The sequence below is a fragment of the Apium graveolens genome, chromosome 10, assembly GCF_009905375.1.
Source record: "Apium graveolens cultivar Ventura chromosome 10, ASM990537v1, whole genome shotgun sequence".
NCBI lineage: Eukaryota > Viridiplantae > Streptophyta > Magnoliopsida > Apiales > Apiaceae > Apium > Apium graveolens.
The window spans coordinates 76,390,657-76,399,586 of NC_133656.1; positions in this window are offsets into that span (position 1 = coordinate 76,390,657).

Here is an 8,930-nt window from a genome sequence, read left to right on the forward strand (position 1 = left end):
TAATACTTGTATTACAGTAGCCCACTTATGACGTAGATGTTTTTTTTTTGAACGAAAGGAAAATTTTCATTAAACTGAAATATCACGAAGAACAGCCTCTTCCACACAAGCGGGGAGAGACAAAAAAAACTGAATGGCAATTAACTAAACAGGGCAAGCGAGCAAATTCATGAGCTACCCTATTAGTATGATTCCTAATGAAATGAACAGAAGTGTTAACTAACTCCCTATGGAGCATCCTGCATTGTTCAATCACTTTCCCCACTTCTAGCAAGTTCCTTGACGTACTCCTGAGACCAAGAACTACCAGCATAGAGTCTGTCTCCACCTCCACTACCTGATCAGTTAGACCTTTAGATTTCACCCAGGAAAGAGCTTCCTTAACCCCCACCGCTTCCGCTTCAAACACTGAACTAACAGGAGGCTTACACATAGTTCTGCCCTCGACAAAATCTCCATTGCTATCTCGAATGACCATGTCCAAAGAGAAATTCTCCTTATCCGAACGAAACGAGGCATCAACATTTAACTTTAATACCCCATTCGAAGGAGGCTACCATTTGACAGCATGTTTAGTAGGCTGATAGACATTAGTACCAAGAGATCTCTTAAATCTGGTTCGAGCTGATCTCCACTCAGAAACATGATGAAAACTGTTTTCCATGGCTAAAGCTGCTGAAACAGATTTACTCTCCCAAACTCGCTTATTCCTCCATGTCCAGATACCCCATAAAATCGTACAAACCTTGATATTACTCTCTGATATACCAGTAGACAACGTATTGAGCAGCCAGATTGGGGCATCTTCAATATGATCCGTATTAAGAGCCATTCCTGCATACTGCCAGCACTATTTTGCAAATGTGCAGTCAAAGAAAACATGCAAGAGGTGCTCTATGTCCGAGTTACACATTGGACACGTTATAAGCACTTGAACTCCTTTAAACCTCAGTCTCCATCGCGTAGGGATTGTGTTCCTGCATAGTCTCCAGATAAAAATTTTAATTTTGTTAGGAATAAACAGAGACCAAAGCCTCTTCCACCCATCAGAATGGTTACCGTTATGAACGATATTACTAAGGTTAAGCCAATATTTATATCCTTCTTTAGCAGTGTATATCCCCGAAGATGAACCAGCCCAAACAACACGGTCTTCAGTATCAGTACGAGGGAGAGGAATAGAGATGATGGCTCTAGCGTCTTTAAGCAGAAAATTCTCAAAGACTTGATGAGTCTTCCAGCTCTTAGTACCAGCATCGATATAAGTCGAGACCTTTTCTGACCTGCCAGCATAACTATGGTCATTAACCACACAATAATCTTTCTTCCCTCTTATCCACTGATCCTTAGTAGCACAAATACTTTCCCCATTACCTACCACCCACCTAAAGCCTGAACGAAGAGAGTCCATGGCCGTCTTCAAACCTTGCCAAATGTAGCTCGAGTTACGCCCTTTTTGAGCTTCAAACATACTGGTATTCGAAAAATACCGGGCCTTGAACAATCTGGATACCAGAGAACCAGGATTATTCAACATGTTCCAACATTGCTTCCCCAATAACGCAATATTGAAACCATAAAGGCTTCTAAAACCCAAACCACCTTGTGCTTTCGAACCAGTCATAGCATTTCAAGCCAACCAATTAAGGCCTTTACCACTATCCCTACTAGATCTCCACCAAAATTTGTTAAACATAACTTCGAGGTCTTGACAGAAAGACTTAGGCAAAAGAAAGCAAGACATGGTATACGCCGGAATTGCTTGTGCAACATTTTTAATTAGAACTGATTTTCCAGCCCTTGAAATAGGTTTTTTGTACCACCCTTGGATACGTTTCCTAGATCTCTCCTTCAAGTACCCAAAAACTCTAGTTTTGGACTTGCCCACTAACGACGGAAGGCCCAGATAGTTCGAGCCCTCAATACTATTATGCACCCCCAAGATATCTTTAGACAACTCTTATCTCTTTGTTGACGAGTGTTGGCACTAAAAAATACCCCCGATTTCTGATAGTTGACTAATTGGCCTGAACACCTTTCATAATTTGTCAGAATTGATTTGATTACATGAGCCTCCGTTGTAGTTCCTCGAAAGAAAAGGAAGCTGTCATCTGCAAATAGAAGATGTGAAATTGAGGGGGCAGTAGGAGCAATCTGACAACCATGAATTGTTCCATTAAGCACAACATTATCAAGATCATTAGATATCTCTAATTTAAATGCAATCTCGACTTCACCCATTTTTTTTACTTTTCTCTACTAAATTATATTTTTGTTAATCTCTGCGGATATATGTATAGTAATGAATGGACGGAGGAGATATATGCCACTATCTTTTGATGGACCAAGTTGTTCAAAAGATCTATTGAAGCAGTCTAACTATTTCTACATAGGAAAATATATGAACACACTAACAAAAATAAGCTATCTTTGAAGTTTGTGCACCACTATACACTGAAACTCTGATATAAGTTTGAATTAGTTGTAAGAAATAGCATTTATAATCTATATTGAAAGTAACTGGAAAAGTTTAGAAAACATAATTGATTATAAATTAAGCAAGTGATTTATTTAATTATGACATGAGATGAGGTATGTGCAAGCAAATTGAATCGGGTTTAACAAGAGAACTATCTAAATGTATTGTAGTTTATAAATATTGTTAAATAATTTTTGTTACAATAAATTTATGATAAAAGAGTTTGAGTATGAGTTGATTTTTCTAAATTAGATTGAGTTTTAGTAAAATTGAGCACAACTTAGTATGGCTCCTTAAACTAAACAAGATTCGGAACTTATGTTTGAACTCAACTTTATAAAAGTTCAAGAGGTTAAATTATGTTCAAAAGGCTGTTTATTAAAACTAACACCTCTATATTTATAAATTGTTTCAATCTCCATTTTTCAATTTTAACAAAGATTCCTTCTTGATACTAATATAATCTTGTCAAATAAATTTTGACTTATCCGATTTTAAACATCACTTATAAGAGTGTACCGTACATATAGCATTGAAAACTGAAAATATCGTCATGCAAAGGCGGAGCAAATGTCACATCATGTAACATTAAAGCTGCCTGACATGCATTCCCATGGCACTGTAAAGTAAAAACCTGCAAGAAAAACTTTACAAATCATTCAAATGGTAGGATCTCAACTTACATTTTTCACATCCCAAAAATTTCAAACTCCAACAATCTCTTATTTCATTGCATGGTCATTTACCCTAGATCGGATATATTGGGGGACGCGTTCTTTGCATGCATTTTAACGTTTTTTTAAAATATAGTTCGGTAAATAATTTTTAATTTCTTTTTTGAATAAAAATTTGATATTTAAATTTTAATATAAAAAAAATTAAAAATAAATTATGAAATTATACTTTATATTCACCTTGTTTCGAGTATCGAAAAAAACGGTATACAATTATATTGTACATAGTAAGTATATAATAGCCCACATATCTCATGAACAGCATTCATCATCAGAATTTTCTATTGCATGGTCTTGGAGTTCTCTTCTTGAAGAGCTAAATCAAAGTAATGGACATATCTAATTCTCCAGCACAGGGGCGCAGTTTTTGCAAGATTGTGTTATCCGAAAAATATTCACATGATAAGATTGCTAGTATTTTGCAAACTCTCCGATTTATGCAATTCATAATCTCTATATACATATGCATGAAATGCCAATGATATTGTCAATTATTTTTGCAGATGATACCCGAAAAATTTGTAAGAAAATACGGAAAGCACCTCAATGTTCGTGTTTACTTGAAGGCTCCCGGACGTGCAGTTTGGGATGTTGATTTGGTACGAGATGGCAATAACGTTTGGTTACAAAATGGATGGCCTGAATTTGCAAGATTCTACTCTCTATGTTTTGGGCATTTCTTAATATTCAAGTACCGGGAAAGTTCCCAATTTGATGTATTCATATATGACAAAAGGGGTACTGAGATAGACTACTTACTAGTTAGAGCAGTACCACATATGAATCATCAAGGCAATCTTAATCTACGGGAATTTACCCAAGTTAGAAAAAGAGCAATGATCGACATTAATGAACTTAAGGCATGTAAGAAGGCGAGAGCAAATTTTGCATGCAGGGAACCCTGTCATATTGGCGAGTGCCTGATGCGAAAGCTGCAGCACCCAAAAATTACAGATGTTAAATCTGGAAAAGTTCTCATAGAAATATTGGATGACAATATTCAACTTCCAAAGCCTAAGAATGGTAAGGTTATTTTTCACAATACACAGCAAGGCAATCAAGTTAATATTTCGTTTTATTTTTTTTATTTTTTTGCCTGCAGGACTAATGTAAATTAGTGTTAATTTGTGAGCTAATGTTCTACTGTGCCTATTATACAAATAGCAGGAGGAATACATTTGGATGGCTCTACTGGTGATGCAGGGAAAGCTAAAGCACTTGGCTTGGCCAAAGATTTGAAATCCAAGAATCCGTCCTTCATTCTAACAGTGTCTCCATCATACATAGGTCCAAGAAGCCAAGTGGTACCATATATCATATATGTACATACTTAAATTTATACATTATTAAGTACCATTGTTGAATGCATGAACAAAAAAATTCGATGTTAGTTTCAGTAGACATAAGTCTTACAAATATCAATCATCTTAAAGAAAATTGGAAGTATAAATGTGCTTTTTGCAGGGTATCCAGAGTGATTTTGCAAGGAGGTATATGAGGAGCAAACAGAAATTCCAAGTGTGCCTTCAAGTTGAATAAAGAACCTGGCCTGTTAGATGTATCGTATATGGGAACAGGTACAGATTTGGTAGTGGTTGGATACAATTTGCAGATGCCAATTCACTTTTGTATTGGAGATGTTTGTGTCTTTGAGCTTGTTAATCACGCTCAAATGTTGCTAAAAGTTTTCATATATAGAGCCTCAAATTGTTAGATATGTTTGGCTGCTAATAGCTATAATAAAACCATGTGGTATTAAGAACATCAAACATCCGGTGTTGGGTCCTGAGGGTGGTTTATAGGTCAAACGGTGCACAGGCTTCAAAGATAGCTTATTTTTGTTGGTGCGTTAAAATATTTTCCTATCTACAATAGTGACACTTCTTCATTAGATCTTTCGAACAACTCGGTTCATAACAACAGATTTAAAAAAGCTACATTAAAAGATGGTGGCATGTTTCTTTCTAGCATTAGATCTTATTGATGACGGATGTTATTTTTCAACATCTTTTGTTGTTAAGGCTTATTTGATAACCAGCATGAAAATCTGTGCGAGTCACGTTATATTCTAGTATAAAATTTAAATTTTTGAGATTTTGTGGTGTGTGTGATAATTTATATAATTACCTAGTTATAGATGAAAACTATTCATAATTGAAATATTTTTGTTTTACGAAATGAGTAGTGTAGATATTTAATAGTTTACAAGATTGTGCACAATGTTTATAAACCGACGTACTTGTGTTTTTGGCTCATGTTTGCAAAGAGTCACATAGATAACAAAAATGTGGACAAAAAATTTCTTTATGTACTCAATTCATAAAAGTAGAGTTTTTTTTCCAGTTTACATAGTTTCATCCATACATAATAATTCTTGTGTGAAATATTTATTGGTATATGATGTGATTTTGGTTTGAAATGTATATTGGTACATCTGTCAAATTTCCTTCTCTATAATTGGGTTGATGTATGTGGGAATGTTATTTGCAATTTTACTAAAAGTATGCGTTACTTTATACTCTAATCTAACTTGCTTGTTTTATTTTAAATCATAAAGTAATATTATATAATTTGAATAAATAAATACAAAGAAAATATTGTGTTTAAATATTTTTGATAAGTTATAAAAAATAAAATACCAAATATTTCTATAATACGCGACACGCGCACACACATATCACATGTATGAGTGGAAATATAAGATTAGGTGGGCGTGTGATCTGATTTTCATATGTAGTAGCTTATTATTATTATTTAACACTACTTTGAAATATAGTCCATCTATATATTATATCATTTATTCATACTATAATGTGAAATAATATATTATAATCCGAATTAAGATATGTAAAACTAAAATTATGATAAAAAAAATTGTTAATAAATCATAACAATAATACAAAATATTATTTCATTCACGCGGCACACACACACATACCATGTGTATGATTGAAAGCACAAGTAACGTAATTTTCAGTGCAATTATTTATGTATAGTAAATTTTCATTATTATTTTATTTTTACACTAAATTAAATAATTTAGAATTGTATAAAGAGACCTTATATGATACATAATATATTACAATTTGAATCAATAAGTATACAAATTTGATCAATATTAAAATATGTAAATAGAAACACAATAATTAAACTATCAAAAAATTCTTCATTCATGCGATATGCACACTCTCATAATTTGTGATATAAAACATAAATGAATGATTTTCAATTTGTAAGAAAATGTCTAAATTAGTGTATATACTCAATTTTGAAATCCCTAAATATTAATTATATTTTTAAAAGTAAGCACAATGATAAGTTTGTCATTATATTTTAATTCATGCAACACTCATACACACATATAATTTACATGATTAAAAACACGTGTGAGTGTTTGGTCTAGTGGTAGGAGATGTGCAATCTAGTGTATAAATTCAAGTTCGAATCCATTTAAATATTTTTTTTAAAAAAAAATTGTAAGTTTAATGAAAATTTAGACATTTTAAACTGAATAAATTATCTTAATATTTATTTGGAATAAAATGTCTCTTGAACAAATAGCCTCATGTTGGGCTATCACGGGTCATTATCTAATAATGTTTTAGAATATATAGCGTATAATTTAAAAAAATTTAGTTTGTGCCGATTTTGTTAGAAATAAAGTATATAGCCCCTAATAATTTAGAATAAATGTACGAAAAATATCAGTGAAAATAGCTTATTCTCAATCATTTTCTGGCCCGTTGACTAAATTCGAAAGTAAAAAAATACATTTTAGCTTGATAAAGCTCTGACATCATTTGTGAAAAACGGTCAAATTTTGAGTTTTTTTTAGAAATTAAGTGACATTATGATGTTGATTTCAGAATAAGCTCAAATATATTAGTCCAAATAAAAATTTGAAATAGTTTTAACCGTAAATACACATAATAGTACTCGGTTTATCTTATTATTGTTGACTTTTATAACTTTACAGTCAATTTGATTAAATGACTAAAGTAGATAATAGAAAAAAAATAGATGATTAAAATTTGGAGAAAAATATCCCAAAGTACGTACTTAAAAGAGTTATATGAGCACGTAGTGTATTTTTAATAGTCTAATTTTTTAATCAAATTTTGTAATCATAAAAATACCCAGGCATTTAGGAGCATTAAGTCCTGAAAATATTCGTTAGTCACAATATATATAATTCCAAATATTAACTTATTCGAGACACACAATCATATCTAATATATGTATGATTAACAATATATATGGTTGCGTGACTTTGTGATATTATGTTGTGTAGAGTATTTTTAAGATCGGGTTCGATTCTCACTAAAAGCATGGCAAATGTAAAAAAAGACAAATAATTAAAAATTATTCGTTAGTCATAGTAAATATAATAGTAAATATTAACTTTTTCAAGATACACAAGCATATCTATTATCTATCTGATTAACAACACATTTGATTTAGTACCTTAGTGGTATGCTTTTATATAAAGTATTTGCAAGACCAGGGTTCGATTCCCACCAAAAGCGTTTTTTTATAAATGGTAACTATAAGGGCAATTTAGGCTTTTCAAGTTAAATAAAATGACTCACCGAATAAAATGTCTCACCAATGCCCTATGTATTAATCACAAACTCATATCTAATATGTATATGCTTGACAACTTATATGATTTAGTACCTTGATGGTATGCTCTTGTATAGAGTATTTGCAAGACCATGTTCGATTATCACCAAAAGCATTTTTTAATAAATGGTAACTATAAAGGCAATTTAGACATTTCAAACTAAATAAAATGTTTCGCCATTTAAATTAAATAAAATGTCTCACCAATGCCCTATGTTGGGCTATTATATAGATAATAATAGATAAATAATAGATTGTATTTCTCGTAAATATTTGTAATCGTTTTCCGTCGTCATCTTTTCTTTTTCAAGACGCTTGCTTTGCAAGATCTGGCTACAAACTGGATGGCCTGAATTTGCATTTCTTAGTTTTCTACTCTATGTTTTGGGCATTTCTTAGTTTTCAACAAGTACCAGGAAAGTTCCCAATTTGATATATTTAATATATATGATACAAGGGGTACTGAGATAGACTATCCACTAGTTGGAACAGAACAGTGCCCCGTATGGATGAACAAGGGCAATCATAATTCAGGGCAAGTGAGAAGAAGAGCAGTGCTTCCCATTGATGAAATCAAACGTTTTTGCAGGATGTTAGGAGGCCTTTTGCAAAACAAGTTTATGAGAAGCAAGCCAAATTTTGAGGTTTTCCTTCAACTTGAAGGGAAATACTTGGTCTGTCATGTGTCTCGCTTCTCCCAACAGGTGCAAATTTGGTAAAGGCTGGTTGCAATTCACTTTCCAGAGGAGATGTCTGTGTCTTTGAGCTAGTTAATCGCACTCCAAGCTTGCTAAAAGTTTTCATATATCGAGCAGCAAAATGCTAGATAGTAGACGACCCTATCTTTAAGGGAGTTTTCTCACATTTGTTATCAGTAATATATCTTATGAGCATGGTATTCACATGATGAATTGAAATATCAGCTAACTATTGTAAATACGAAACCATTTCAATGGACCAACAAAGTCATCGCTATCTTTAAAGCTTGTGAACTATTATAAGGTGGAACTCTGATATAAGTTGCACATTTGTAATAGAAAAAGCATTTATATAAGGTTTTGGTCAATAACTGGAAATGTTGAAATTAAAAAGCA